Here is a 16,818-nt window from a genome sequence, read left to right as displayed (position 1 = left end):
ACTTAAATATTCTCCTCCACGATCAGATCGTAGAAACTTTATTTTCTTGTTACGATGATTTTCCACTTCACTCTGAAATTCTTTGAACTTTTCAAATGTTTCAGACTTATGTTTCATTAAGTAGATATACCCATATCTGCTCAAATCATCTGTGAAGGTGAGAAAATAACGATATCCACCGTGAGCCTCAATATTCATCGGACCACATACATCAGTATGTATGATTTCCAATAAATCTGTTGCTCGCTCCATTGTTCCGGAGAACAGGGTTTTAGTCATCTTGCCCATGAGGCATGGTTCGCAAGTACCAAGTGATTCATAATCAAGTGATTGCAAAATTCCATCAGAATGGAGTTTCTTCATGCACTTTACACCAATATGACCTAAACGACAGTGCCACAAATAAGTTGCTGAAGGAAATATGCCCTAGAGGCAATAATAAAGTTATTATTTATTTCCTTATATCATGACAAATGTTTATTATTCATACTAGAATTGTATTAACCAGAAACATAATACATGTGTGAATACATAGACAAACAGAGTGTCACTAGTATGCCTCTACTTGACTAGCTCGTTGATCAAAGATGGTTATGTTTCCTAACCATAGACATGAGTTGTCATTTGATTAACGGGATCACATCATTAGGGGAATGATGTGATTGACTTGACCCATTCCGTTAGCTTAGCACTTGATCGTTTAGTTTGTTGCTATTGCTTTCTTCATGACTTATACATGTTCCTATGACTATGAGATTATGCAACTCCCGTTTACCGGAGGAACACTTTGTGTGCTACCAAACGTCACAACGTAACTGCGTGATTATAAAGGTGCTCTACAGGTGTCTCCGAAGGTACTTGTTGGATTGGCGTATTTCGAGATTAGAATTTGTCACTCCGATTGTTAGAGAGGTATCTCTGGGCCCTCTCGGTAACGCACACCACCTAAGCCTTGCAAGCATTGCAACTAATGAGTTAGTTGCGAGATGATGTATTACGGAACGAGTAAAGAGACTTGCTGGTAACGAGATTGAACTAGGTATTGAGATGCCGACGATCGAATCTCGGGCAAATAACATACCGATGATAAAGGGAACAATGTATGTTGTTATGCGGTCTGACCGATAAAGATCTTCGTAGAATATGTAGGAGCCAATATGAGCATCCAGGTTCCTCTATTGGTTATTGACCGGAGACGTGTCTCGGTCATGTCTACATAGTTCTCGAACCCGTAGGGTCCGCATGCTTAACGCTACGATGACAGTTATATTATGAGTTTATATGTTTTGATGTACCGAAGGAGTTCGGAGTCCCGGATGAGATCGGGGACATGACGAGGAGTCTCGAAATGGTCGAGATGTAAAAATCGATATATTGGACGACTATATTCTAACTTCGGAAAGGTTCCGAGTGATTCGGGTATTTTTCGGAGTACCGGAGAGTTACGGGAATTCGCCGGGGAGTATATGGGCCTTATTGGGCCATATGGGAATAGATGAGATAGGCCAAAAGGAAGGAGGCCTGCGCCCCCCCTCTGGTCCGAATTGGACAAGGGGTGCAGCCCCCTTTTTCTTCTCCCTCTCCTCCTCTTTCCTTCACTCCTACTCCAACAAGGAAAGGAGGAGTCCTACTCCCGGTGGAAGTAGGACTCCCCCCTTGGCGCGCCCTCCTCCTAGGCCGGCCGCCTCCCTCCTTGCTCCTTTATATACAGAGGCAGGGGGCACCTCTAGACACACAAGTTGATCAGTTGATCTCTCCCAGCCGTGTGCGGTGCCCCCCTTCACCATATTCCACCTCGGTCATATTGTAGCGGTGCTTAGGCGAAGCCCTGCGTCGGTAGCAACATCATCACCGTCACCACGCCGTCGTGCTGACGAAACTCTCCCTCAACACTCGGCTGGATCGGAGTTTGAGGGACGTTATCGGGCTGAACGTGTGCTGAACTCGGAGGTGCCGTGCGTTCAGTACTTGATCGGTTGGATCGTGAAAACGTATGACTACATCAACCGCGTTGTGCTAATGCTTCCACTTTCGGTCTACGAGGGTACGTAGACAACACTCTCCCCTCTCGTTGCTATGCATCACCATGATCTTGCATGTGCGTAGGAATATTTTGAAATTACTACGTTCCCCAACAGTTGCACTATCATTATCAACTCTGCATCTTTTGCCTTCAACATTACGAATATGTGTATCACTACTATCGAGATTCATTAAAATAGACCATGCATGACCATAAAAGATATTACTCATATAAATAGAACAACCATTATTCTCAGATTTGAATGAATAACCATCTCGCATCAAACAAGATCCAGATATAATGTTCATGCTCAACGCTGGCACCAAATAACAATTATTCAGGTCTAAAACTATTCCCGAAGGTAGATGTAGAGGTAGTGTGCCGACGGCGATCACATCGACTTTGGAACCATTTCCCACGCGCATCGTCACCTCGTCCTTAGCCAATCTTCGCTTAATCCATAGTCCCTGTTTCGAGTTGCAAATATTAGCAACAGAACCAGTATCAAATACCCAGGTGCTACTGCGAGCTTTACTAAGGTACACATCAATAACATGTATATCACATATACCTTTGTTCACCTTGCCATCCTTCTTATCCGCCAAATACTTGGGGCAGTTCTGCTTCCAGTGACTAGTCTCTTTGCAGTAGAAGCACTCAGTCTCAGGCTTAGGTCCAGACTTGGGTTTCTTCTCTTGAGCAGCAACTTGTTTGTTGTTCTTTTTGAAGTTCCCTTTCTTCTTCCCTTTACCCTTTTTCTTGAAACTGGTGGTCTTGTTGACCATCAACACTTGATGCTCCTTCTTGATTTCTACCTCCGCAGCTTTTAGCATTGCGAAGAGCTCGGGAATCATCTTATCCATCCCTTGCATATTATAGTTCATCATGAAGCTCTTGTAGCTTGGTGGCAGTGATTGAAGAACTTTGTAAATGACACTATCAACAGGAAGATTAACTCCCAGTTGAGTCAAGTGGTTATGGTACCCAGATATTCTGAGTATATGTTCATTGACAGAACTATTCTCCTCCATCTTGCAGTTGTAGAACTTATTGGAAACTTCGTATCTCTTAATTCGGGCATTTGCTTGAAATATTAACTTCAACTCCTGGAACATCTCGTATGCTCCATGACGTTCAAAACATCGTTGAAGTCCCGGTTCTAAGCCGTAAAGCATGGCACACTGAACTACCGAGTAGTCATCAGCTTTGCTCTGCCAGACGTTCATAACATCTGGCGTTGCTCCTGCAGCAGGTTTGGCACCCAGCGGTGCTTCCAGGACGTAATTCTTCTATGCAGCAATGAGGATAATTCTCAAGTTACGGACCTAGTCCGTGTAATTGCTACCATCATCTTTCAACTTTGCTTTCTCAAGGAACGCATTAAAATTTAACGGAACAACATCACGAGCCATCTATCTACAACAACATAGACAAGCAAAATACTATCAGGTACTAAGTTCATGATAAATTAAAGTTCAATTAATCGTATTTAAGAACTCCCACTTAGATAGACATCCCTCTAATCATCTAAGTGATCACGTGATCCATATCAACTAAACCATGTCCGATCATCACATGAGATGGAGTAGTTTTCAATGGTGAACATCACTATGTTGATCATATCTACTATATGATTCACGCTCGACCTTTCGGTCTTAGTGTTCCGAGGCCATATCTGCATATGCTAGGCTCGTCAAGTTTAACCCGAGTATTTCTGCGTGTACAAAATTGGCTTGCACCCGTTGTATATGAACGTAGAGCTTATCACACCCGATCATCACGTGGTGTCTCGGCACGATGAACTTTGGCAATGGTGCATACTCAGGGAGAACACTTGTACCTTGAAATTTAGTGAGAGATCATCTTATAATGCTACCGTCAATCAAGCAGAATTAGATGCATAAAGGATAAACATCACATGTAATCAATATAAGTGATATGATATGGCCATCATCATCTTGTGCCTTTGATCTCCATCTCCAAAGCACCGTCATGATCACCATCGTCACCGGCGTGACACCTTGATCTCCATCGTCACCAACTATTGCTTCTACGACTATCGCTATCGCTTAGTGATAAAGTAAAGCAATTACAGGGCGATTGCATTGCATACAATAAAGCGACAACCATATGGCTCCTGCCAGTTGCCGATAACTCCGTTACAAAACATGATCATCTCATACAATAAAATATAGCATCATGCCTTGACAATATCACATCACAACATGCCCTACAAAACAAGTTAGACGTCCTCTACTTTGTTGTTGCAAGTTTTACGTGGCTGCTATGGGCTGAGAAAGAACCGTTCTTACCTACGCATCAAAACCACAACTATATTCCGTCAAGTTAGTGCTATTTTAACCTTCAACAAGGACCGGGTGTAGTCACACTCGGTTCAACTAAAGTTGGAGAAACTGACACCCGCCAACCACCTGTGTGCAAAACACTTCGATAGAACGAGTCTCGCCTAAGCGTACGCGTAATGTCGGTTCGGGCCGCTTCATCCAACAATACCGCCAAACCGAAGTATGACATGCTGGTAAGCAGTATGACTTGTATCGCCCACAACTCACTTGTGTTCTACTCATGCATATAACATCTACGCATAAACCTGACTCGGATGCCACTGTTGGGGAACATAGTAATTTCAAAAATTTCCCTATGCACACGCAAGATCATGGTGATGCATAGAAATGAGAGGGGAGAGTGTTGTCTACATACCCTCGTAGACCGTAAGAGGAAGCGTTATGACAACGCGATTGATGTAGTCGAACGTCTTCACGATCGACCGATCCTTAGTACCGAACGTATGGCACCTCCGCGTTCAGCACACATTCATCTCAGTGACGTCCCGCGAACTCACGATCCAGTAGAGCTTCGGGGAAGAGCTTCGTTAGCACGACGACATTGTGGCGGTGTTGATGAAGCTACCGACGCAAGGCTTCGCCTAAGCACCGCTACGATATGACCGAGGTGGATTGTGGTGGAGGGGGGCACCGCACACGGCTAAGAAATACCAATGATCAACTTGTGTGTTCTAGGGTGCCCCTGCCCCCGTATATAAAGGAGCAAGGGGGAGGCCGGCCGGCCCTTGCAGGGCGCGCCAGGAGGAGGAGTCCTCCTCCTAGTAGGAGTAGGACTCCCCCTTTCCTACTCCTACTAGGAGGGGGAAAGGAAGGAGGAGAGGGAGAAGGAAAGGGGGGCGCCGCCCCCCTTCCCTAGTCCAATTCGGACCAGAGGGGGAGGGGGCACGCGGGCTGCCCTGGCCAGCCCTCTCTCTCTCCACTAAGGCCCATGTGGCCCATTACTTCTCCCGGGGGGGGGGGATCCGGTAACCCTCCGGCATTCCGGTTTTCTCCGAAATCACCCGGAACACTTCCGGTATACGAACATAGTAGTCCAATATATCAATCTTTATGTCTCGACCATTTAGATACTCCTCGTTATGTCCATGATCAAATCCGGTACTCCGAGCTACCTTCGGTACATCAAATCACATAAACTCATAATACCGATCGTCACAGAACTTTAAGCGTGCGGACCCTATGGGTTCGAGAACTATGTAGACATGACCGAGACATGTCTCCGGTCAATAACCAATAGCGGAACCTGGATGCTCATATTGGTTCCTACATATTCTATGAATATCTTTATCGGTCAAACCGCATAACAACATACGTTGTTCCCTTTGTCATCGGTATGTTACTTGCCCGATATTCGATCGTTGCTAAATGACAACTCATGTCTATGGTTAGGAAACATAACCATCTTTGATCAACGAGCTAGTCAAGTAGAGTCATACTAGTGACACTTTGTTTGTCCATGTATTCACACATGTATTATGTTTCCGGTTAATACAATTCTAGCATGAATAATAAACATTTATCATGAAATAAGGAAATAAATAATAACTTTATTATTGCCTATAGGGCATATTTCCTTCACGAAATATGTTGCAGTTATGGTTTAGTGGTTCATAATTTTTTTAGGTCACCTATAGCAAACTAATTTACATATTTAGAGCATGGACAGTGGTATGCCTCATACTACTTGTCACATCCTTGCTTTCTCAATTTTGGATTGTTAAAAGAAAAAACATAGTGTCAATTTTTTTTCAATTTTGGTTGTTGAAAGCACAAGTGCTCCCTGGGTGATTTTGGTAATTAATGTCAACATATCTCTTGTTGGACTAATAGTTTCATCTAGTATACTTCAGATGAGTCCAATAATGGAGTGGCATGGACAAGAGGATGTGGAACCCCTTCAAGATGCTAAGGACAAACATTGGCAAAAGCTCAAGACTCTACATTTTCATTTTAGTGATCCAAGATCACATTGAGTCCATAGGAAAAGCCAATGCTATTAAAAGGGGATGAGGTGTTGCTTAATGGCTTGCTCGCTCAAAGTGCTTACTGATATGCTCCAAAGCCTTCAACCACTTACTCATTTTCACATATGTCCCAAACCTAAAGTCGAACTCGGCCCCACCAATTTGATCTATCCGGCGCCACCGAGTTCACTTGACATAGCCATTGCTAGAACCCCTAATTAGTTCGGTCTCATCTATGGGATCTCGGTCTCACCGAGATGGGCTTGCAAACTCTCTGTTGCTTGTTGCAATTATTTTGGTCTCACCGAGATACGCAGTCGGTCTCACCGACTTTGCTTGACCAACTTTCTGTTTGCTTATTACCAAAATCGGTCCCATCGAGTTTGTGTAATCGGTCAAACCGAGTTGAGGTTTTACCCTAACCCCAGCACATCGGTCCCACCGAGTTGATCATATCGGTCCTACCGAAAATCCTAACGTTCACATTTTGAACTAATCGGTCTGACCGAGTTTTACTATTCGGTCCCACCGAGTTTGGTAAATTGTGTGTAACGGCTAGATTTGGTGTGGAGGCTATATATACCCCTCCACCCTTCCTCCATTCGTGGAGAGAGCCATCAGAACGTGCCTACACTTCCACTACTCATTTCCTGAGAGAGAACCACCTACTCATGTGTTAAGACCAAGATATTCCATTCCAACCACAAGAATCTTCATCTCAACCCTTCTCCAAGTTGCTTTACACTCAAATCATCTTTCCACCATATCCAAATCTGTGAGAGAGGGTTGAGTGTTGGGGAGACTATCATTTAAAGCACAAGAGCAAAGAGTTCATCATCAACACACCATCTATTACATTTTGGAGAGTGGTGTCTCCTAGATTGGTTAGGTGTCACTTGGGAGCCTTGGTCAAGATTGTGGAGTTGAACCAAGGAGTTTGTAAGGGCAAGGAGATCTCCTACTTCATGAAGATCTACCCAAGTGAGGCAAGTCCTTCGTGGGCAATGGCTATGGTGGGATAGACAAGGTTTCTTCTTTGTGGACCCTTCGTGGGTGGAGCCCTCCGTGGACTCGTGCAACCGTTACCCTTCGTGGGTTGAAGTCTCCATCAACGTGGATGTACGATAGCACCTCCTATCAGAACCACGCCAAAAATCTCCGTGTCTCCAATTGTGTTTGCACACTCCAATCTCATCCCTTTACTTTCTTACAAATTGCATGCTTTACTTTCCGCTGTTCATATACTCTTGCCATGCTTGCTTGAAATGTATTGTGAATGTTTAAACTTGTGCTGTAACTCCACCTTAAGTTGAAGAAATTAAAAATTGCTACTTTTCTTTGTTGAGGGTCTAATCACCTCCCTCTAGACACCTCTTCTCGATCCTTTCAATTGGTATCAGAGCATTGGTCTCCATTGCTTTGGTTTAATCGGCATTGGAGGAAGATGGATGAGTCTACGTTGGGGAGTTTTAGACATAGAGTGCCTATAGTTGATGGAGATTTCTTTCATGATTGGAAAAATGAGATGCTTGAGATTTTCAATGAATATCATTTGAACGAGTACATTGCTAGCCCATGTGCACCCCTTGTTGACCCTTTGCATCCTACCCCCGATGAGTCTCTTGACATGATCCGGAACCTTAAAACTGTCAATCTTATTACTAGGTTTGCCTAGAAATTTGATTGTTTGCTTGCCTACTCTTGATTGTGCTTACACCATATGGATATTTCTTGAGAAACGATTTCCAAACTATTCCTTGCAAAATCTAGATGTGATTCTTCATAAGTCAATTGCTTTAAGTAAGATAATCCTAGAGATCCTAAGTTTGGTGATTGTCTATTTGAGCTTCGTGACCTTATGCGTGCCAAAGGAGATGTTGAAATCATTAGCAATATCATTTCCGAAGTCATTAGAATTCATAAAGATGAACATTGTCATGATCATATATCTAATGAATCACTCTCTCTAGGAAATGATCAATCACAAGACGATGTTGAACATGGATACTATATGATGAGGATGATGATAGTGACTTCGATCTCGATGAGTCTATGAGACACTTTGGTCTTATGGCAAATCTTCACAGCTACATGGCTGGAGGAAAGGAATGGGTTCTCGATAGTGGATGTACCGATCACATGACCGGAGACAAGATTATATTTCATGAGCTTGCTGAAAATGACGGCCCTCGAAAGTATGTCACTTTTGGTGATAACTCAAAGGGTAAGGTGGTTGGCCTTGGTAAGGTGTCCATCTCACATGACAGCTCCATCCAAAATGTTATGCTTGTTGAATCTCTTGGCTATAATTTACTTTCTGTATCTAGACTAGCTGACTTTGGATTCAATGCCCTATTTACTGAAGTAGATTGCCAAGTGTTTTGAAGAGACAATCATAAAATGGTCTTTACCGGTATACGTAGAGGTGATCTATACATTGTTGATTTCACTAAAAAGGCTCAACCTAGAACTTGCTTAATTGCTAAATCTTCTAAAGGTTGGTTGTGTCATAGAAGACTAGGTCATGTGGGCATGCGAAATCTTGATAAGCTTATTAAAGGTGATCATATCCTTGAATTGAAAGATGTTATATTTGACAAGGATAGATTGTGAAGTGCTTGTCAAGCAGGAAAACAGGTTGGATGAAGCCACTCCATGAAGAATATCATGACCACGAGAAGACCGCTTGAGCAACTTCATATGGATCTCTTTGGTCCAAACACCTATAAAAGTCTCGGTGGAAACTCGTTTGGTTTAGACATAGTCGATGATTTTTCAAGATTTATGTGGGTGTTCTTTCTTGATGATAAATCGCAGGCCCAAAAGATCTTCAAGAACTTCGCTAGGAAGGCCCAAAATCAATTTGAAGTGAAGACCGAGAAGGTTCGCAGCGACAACGGAACGGAGTTCAAGAACGCAAATGTGGACACCTTTCTTGACGAAGAAGGGATTTCACATGAGTTCTCAGCCATGTACACACCTCAACAAAATGGAGTTGTTGAGAGGAAGAACCGGACTCTTATTGAGATGGTGAGAATGATGCTTGATGAGTACAAGACGCCAAAACACTTTTGGGTGGAAGTAGTTGAGACAACTTGTCATGCAACAAATCATCTATATCTTCACAAGCTACTCGGCAAGACGGCATACAAGCTTCTCACCGGTAACAAACCCCAAGTTGGATACTTTCGAGTATTCGGCTCAAAGTGCTATATTCTTGATAAGAATCGTCGTTCTAAATTTTCTCCTAAATCTCATGAGGGTTTCCTACTTGGTTATGGCTTAAACTCTCACACTTACCGTGTCTACAACAATTTCACTCGAAAGGTTGAAGAGACAGTAGATGTGAAGTTTGATGAATCTAATGGCTCACAAGTAGAGCAATTGCCAATTGATGTAGGAGACAAAGATCCTTCGAAAGCAATACACGACTTGTCTATTGGAAAGATTCGCCCAAAGGAGGTGAAGGAGAGTAACTCGTCCGTCCAAGTGGAAGTTTCTACCTCACGGCAAGGTGAACCAAGAGTTGACTCGGAGGCATCCACAAGTGGGACACGCCAAGATGAAGAAAACGAGGAAGTACACCAAGATAAACCTCATCAACCTCCTTATCCACCTCCACAAGATAACAACAACACCAACAACGAAGAAGGCCAAGAGGAAGAACAAGATGATGAAGAAGATGTTCCACCCCAACCCAAACAAAAGCTCTCACGAGTTAGAGCAAGAGTCTCAAGAGACCATCCCGTCGAACAAATATTCAAACCGGAAGAATCACTCGCTCTAAAACTCGTTTGGCAAATTTTTGTGAACAATATTCATTCATCTCTAGCATTGAACCTATGAAGGTTGAAGAAGCACTAGAAGATCCGGATTGGATAAACGCCATGCATGAAGAGCTACACAATTTTGAGAGGAACCAAGTGTGAACATTGGTTGAGAAGACCGACAACAACCACAACATCATTGGTACCAAATGGGTGTTTCGGAATAAGCAAGATGAAGATGGACAAGTTGTACGCAACAAGGCCCGTCTCGTTTCTCAAGGCTACACTCAAGTCGAAGGTATGAACTATGTTGAGACATATGTGTCGGTGTCAAAACCGGCGGATCTCGGGTAGGGGGTCCCGAACTGTGCGTCTAAGGTTGATGGTAACAGGAGACGGGGGACACAATGTTTACCTAGGTTCGGGCCCTCTCTATGGAAGTAATACCCTACTTCCTGCTTGATTGATCTTGATGAATATGAGTATTACAAGAGTTGATCTACCACGAGATCATAATGGCTAAACCCTAAAAGTTAGCCTGTCTGACTATGATTATGAGGATGTATCTACGGACCTAGCCCTCCGGTTTATATAGACACCGGAGGGATCTAGGGTTACATAAGGTCGGTTACAGAGAAAGGAATCTTCATATTTGGTCGCCAAGCTTGCCTTCCACGCCAAGGAGAATCCCATCCGGACACGGGTAGAATCTTCGGTCTTTGTATCTTCACAACCCATCAGTCCGGCCCATGTCCAATAGGTCGGATGCCCGAGGACCCCTTAGTCCAGGACTCCCTCAGTAGCCCCTGAACCAGGCTTCAATGACGAGGTGTCCGACGCGCATATTGTCTTCGACATTGTAAGGCGGGTTCCCCTTTCCGAATACTCCAAGATAGTCTTCGGACGTAATGAACATGTCCGGATCTGTGACTACCACACACAACCGTAGAGAATATAATATTGCACGAGTCCAATCCGCTAACAACTTTTTGTAATGTGACATCACGTCTGCTAGGTCATCATTTCGAACCGTTTTCCGTCTGTCGCTCCACGTTTCGAGATGCGGTTTTCATAGGCACGTCTTGTCGAAGCAGAGATCGTGTCCCCTTATTGCGGGATCCTCATCAATACGGGCGTGGGTAATATAACCATGCTGTTTACACAGCCTTGGGAACAGGCGAGTTTTAAGGCGATTGGGGAGGCGCTTGATATTCACTGCCTTTATAAGGAGATAATGGTTCCCTTTCTTCACCCATGCCTTCTCTCTTTCTCTGCCTTTCCATTCTCGAGATCCAGCGCTCAAGTCCTCATTCTCTCCGCCTCAAGGAAGCACTCAGCCATGTCCGGATCTGGAGGTCAAGGCAACTGGATGGCCTCCTCCATTAGGGAGAAGGACATCATCAAGCTTCGGGAGGCCGGGTATCTCGCGAAAGAAATCGCCCACCGGCTTCCAGCCAAGGGGCAAATCGTCCCCACCCCGAAGCCCAATGAGAGGGTGGTGTTCATCCCTCATTTTGTCCGTGGGTTAGGGTTTCCCCTCCACCCCTTCATCCGTGGGCTTATGTTCTATTACGGGCTAGATTTCCATGACCTAGACCCGAACTCTTTCCTCAACATCTCGGCATTCATTGTCGTGTGTGAGGCCTTCCTCCGCATCCAACCCCACTTCAGACTGTGGCTTAAGATCTTCAACGTGAAGCCAAAGGTGGTGGATGGCCAGCACACGGAGTGCGGAGGCGCCATGGTGAGCAAGATGCCCAATGTCACATGGCCCAAAGGTACTTTTGTGGAGACCGTCAAGGAGTGGCAGAAATTGTGGTTCTACATCACAGAGCCCCGCGACGCCACATGGGTCGTGGCTCCTGAGTTCAACTCCGGAGCTCCAATGCAGCTCACTCCTGGATAGAGAAGGGCCCAAATTGGTCTTCATCGGATGAACTGATAGCGCTGCAAACGCGCATCCAAAGCATGGTGGACAAAGACATCAAGCTCGTCGACGTAATCCAGGCGATGCTGGTTCGCCGGATCCTCCCATGCCAAAGCCGAAGCTACCCCTTATGGGAATTCGACCCGAAGAAGCACCAAACCTTGTAAAGGCTCTTCGGAATCACTCACGAAGATGCCTGTAAGTTGCTCTTCAAGGGCAACGAGACACCGCCAGCCATAGACTCGGACCGCGGGCACGATATTACCCATTCTGGCAATGCGGTAAGCCTCTCACGTCTCCAGACGCAACCTCTACTTGCTTGTTTCAAGGAGGATACCTAAACTTTATTATTATTGTTCTTTCAGGTATGGACGGAAGGGTGGAGCGGATTCATTGTTCGGCTCTACTGCTCCAGGAACCAGTCATCCCACTCCTGGCAAAGATGCTGGTGTCGGTGCCCTATAAGGCGCCGGAGAAGAAGGCCAAGGGGGTCTGGAGTGGCCTCCGCCGCAAGGGAGCTTCAGACGTGTCGTCTGAAGACAAGACTCTCTCCTCCACCCCCGAAGATGATGACGAGGAGGAGGAGGAAAGAACCTCTCCCCCTGATGGGGGGAGGAAGAAGAGGGCGGCCTCCACAAATCTGGAGGTGGAGGCGCCCAAGAGGAGGAAGGGCCCCCTTGCGGATAACTCCGGGTGGGACATCGACAGTAGCCCGGAGCGAAGCCCCCGAAACAAGCCTCCGACCATGTCGTAAGTACTAAAACCCGCGTATGTCCATGCGTCCGTCCTCTCTTGCTTCATAATATAATATGTTAATTTATGCCATTGCAGTCCGGCCCATGACAGCTCCCAGTGATCCTCATCAAGAGGCTCGCTGGATTCGAAGGCGATGGCCAGCGAGTCACTGCCGGCCGCTCACTCTCCCATGGCCAAGGGCAACGACGAGGTGTTGTCCCAAAGGACCTTCCCCGATCGGGGAGGGGTTCAGAAGGCCGCCAGGGTGGCGCCAGGGGGCAAATCCTCGGCTTTCGAACACATGGGGGAGCAGACCCCCATGGCGACTGGGGATGGGGGCCTTGCTCAATTCAGCCCGCATCCGAATACAAGTCTGGAGACCTATATGGCTCCGGAATCCGGCGAGCAACCTCCTTCGAAAGAAGGGGTGTGCCTGTTCCGCCGGTGACCTCTGTCCAACCAGAGGCACCGGTTAATCTGCTGGAAGTGCTATGAGGCGCTTCCATTGTGGATGAACAGCGTATCCTTATGTGTACGGTGATTGAGAGGGTTCAGTCCGTTAAGAGCGGACCAACCGAAGCCTGTAGCAGCCTGCTGACAGGTTTTGAGGTAAGCGACGCAAAAGAGAAAATCCCCATATAGACAGTAGCCCCTAAGACACTGTCCGGTGTTCGAAAAGAAAAGCCGGACAGAGGATCAATTTATTTTTGCAGGAGACTAACTAAACATGTCTTATATGAATAAGCAGGTGTCATTGCTGGCCGCGACCTCACACACTGCCAAAGTCTCCGGACTGAAGCAGAGACTGGAGCGGGCCGAGGAGGAGCTCGGCCAAGTGAGGAAGCAGCTAGAAGACAAGCAAGGTATGTACTGACTGGCTGTATATTTCGAAAAGAGTAATTAATGCGTATTGACCGTAGTGCCATGGCATGCGTAGGAGCGGCGACCGAGGTCGAGGTCCTTAAACAGGCCCTGGCCGAGGCCGAGGAGAAGGCCACCAAGGAAAAAGCCGCTCGAGAGCAGCATGAGGCCCGGCTTGATGTGGTCCAACAAGAGCTGTAGGAAGCAGTTAAGAAATGCGAATCCTTGGAGCGTGATGTTTCGGCTCGAGAGACCGAACTCGCTAAGGCCCGCCAAAGCGCGGAAGAGGCCCAGGGCGCCCTCCAGGAGATCCAGGAGGCCAAGAAAATCGCGGCGGGTAAGGCGTTTAGTATGCAAAGCAAGTATGTGAAGAAGTATTTGTTACTAACCCGGATTCGAAGTTCTCCAGGGGCGTTTGCAGATCTGCCGCGCAGTGTGTCTGACATTGCGGAGTTCTTCCGAGCCAAAGAGGGGAGCTCAACGGAGAAGCTGTTCCGGTCGCAATATCTTGCGCCAGAACATCCAGTGCCCTTTAGTGATCAGCTAAAACAGTTGGTCAAGCTGCACAGGGTGGCCAAACTGGCCATGAAGGATCTAATAATCCGGCTGTGGCCTGCCGAAGCTATGCCCGGCGGCTACTTCGGGCTCGTGAAGCGGCTGGTGAACGCATGTCCTCGGCTGGACGTCGTCAAGCGATCGGCTGCATTGAGGGTGCACGCATGGCCTTCGCCCGCCTCAAGGTGTGGTGGGCGAAGATGGACGCCGTCAAGCTTACGACCGAGGGACCGACAGAGGGCAAGGAGCACCACACACCCGAGCGATATTTTGTAGATGTCCTAGAGGGGTCTCGTATTGTGGCAACACAATGTGCGCAAGACATTATTTTCGAATGAATACATTCAAGTTGTCTCTGCTTTGTATGATGAAACAAAGTCATTATGTAATATAATGTTTGTTATTTAAAGAATTTATCCTCCTGTGCGGCCGTGTTGTGTGAAATCTGAGAGTTGGCCAGTCGTCGGCTTCTGCCCCCACGTAGGCAGTACGGGGGTGTTCGGGATGTAATCTAAACACTCTTTATCCAATTGTTTGGTCCTTGAAGGAGGTGTTTAACATGACGAACCAGGCAATCGGATTATGTGGCTTTAGCACCCTCACTAAGCCATAGGAGTTTGACAATAGAAATATAGGCGCAGCCCCTAGTATCCAAACTAGGATGCTGTAAACACTTGATCGCGTAAGTACCAATCCCTCGCGTAATGCGGAAAAAATATCTAAGGATTTGAGACCTCCGAAGAGCTGACCGGCTCTCGCCTCATCATGACAGTCAGTTTTCGGCTTTCTATACTGAGGTGCTTATCCGGGTAAACCAGGGCACAATCGCAGTAGTTCTCCCTTTACTACCCTAGCCGATACAGCGTAATGTAAGGTAGTAAGCACAGGAGCCGGGCAACCCAACCATTGACCAAAGACAGGATTCGGAGCCAATGCATCTAGTGCTAAATTCGGGGTGCCGAACTATACTGTAAAAGTGTTAGGACTTTTGTTGCCATGTTGTGGGGCGCTATGAAGCCCCTGGCAAATTGAAACGTACCAGAGTGTACGGGTGCTATTTGATAAAGTTATCAAAAAAAGAAAAAGAAGAAAAGGTAGTAAGCTAGAGCCATAAAATTTGGGCTGCAAATTGTTTCCATTATAATTTCATTGGTTCGTTAAAGCGCATTTATACAAGTAGTGCAATAAGCAGAAGGCTATTTAATATGCCTTAACCAAGGGAGAGCTGTGTATGGGTCCTGAAAACAGGTAAAGGGATCGTTAAAGAAACCACCTAAAAATTCCTAGTACGTCCATGCTTCTTGTCATCTTGGTGTTTTTATCCTTCAAAAGAAGCGATGGTCAAGCCGTCAGGAAAGGCCTGTGAAAAAGAAACCTGAAAAAGGAGAAAAAAAGGAAACAGTGAAAGTATGTGTGTCCGGGCGGTCGAGCCGTATTTGGATCACAAGCTGGTTATGCCTCCATCCGTGCCCATGGTATTTTTAGTGCGTAGTTATGCACGCGCGGTACAATTGCCGCCACTTGGTCGGGACTGGGACGGAGGCTGAATTGCTAGTTGAGCTCTTGACGAGCCGAGCTGTCCTGCTGCAGAATAGTCCGGACTCTCTTGATAGTGTCCGGGGGATCGGCCGCCAAATTAAGGTTTTGCTTGAAAAGGCCGCTCTATACTTCTGCTGCTAAGGCAGCGGTGTGCTCCTCGGTGTGGAGGGAGCGTTCCGTGTTTCCATTAATTGTTATGACGCCTCGTGGTCCGGGCATCTTGAGCTTGAGATAAGCATAGTGTGGTGAAGCATTGAATCGAGCAAATGCGGTTCGTCTGAGCAGTGCATGATAGCCACTGCGAAAAGGGACGATATCGAAGATTTACTCCTCGCTTGGGAAGTTGTCCGGAGATCCGAAGACAACCTCTAGTGTGATTGAGCCCGTACAGCGGGCCTCTACACCTAGTATGAATCCTTTAAAGGTAGTCTTTGTGGGCTTGATCCGTGATGGATTGATGCCCATTTTGCGCACTGTATCCTGATAGAGCAGGTTAAGGCTGCTGCCACCGTCCATCAGGACTGGCGTCAGGTGGAACCCGTCAATTATTGGGTCCAGGACCAGTGCGGCCGAACTGCCCTAACGGATACTGGTCAGGTGATCCCGACGATCGAAGGTGATCGGGCATGACGACCATGGATTAAATTTTGGGGCGACTGGCTCTATCGCGTAGATGTCCCTGAGCGCGCGCTTGCGCTCCCTCTTGGGGATGCGGGTAGCATATATCATGTTCACCATTTCGACCTGAGGGGAAACTTCTTCTGTCCCCCTGTGTTCGGTGGCTGGGGCTCCTCGTCGTCGTCCTCGCTCTGCGATCCCTTCTCCTTGCTATCGGCATTTAACTTGTTGGCCTGTTTGAAAACCCAACAATATCTGTTGGTATGATTGGGTGGTTTCTCCGGGTGCCATGAATCTGGCATGCACGATCTAGTATGCAGTCCAAGTTGGATGAGCCTGAATTGTTCGTTTTGAATGGCTTCTTCTACTGACCGGACTTAGAGCCACTGAATCCGGCATTGACCGTCGTATCATCGGTGTTGTCATTGTTGTTTCGACACTTGTGTCTATTGCGTCGGGACTT

Source organism: Triticum urartu, chromosome 7, assembly GCF_003073215.2.
Source record: "Triticum urartu cultivar G1812 chromosome 7, Tu2.1, whole genome shotgun sequence".
NCBI classification, from domain to species: Eukaryota; Viridiplantae; Streptophyta; class Magnoliopsida; order Poales; family Poaceae; genus Triticum; species Triticum urartu.
The sequence above is the reverse complement of the archived record's forward strand: the minus strand, read 5'-3'. Positions refer to the sequence as shown.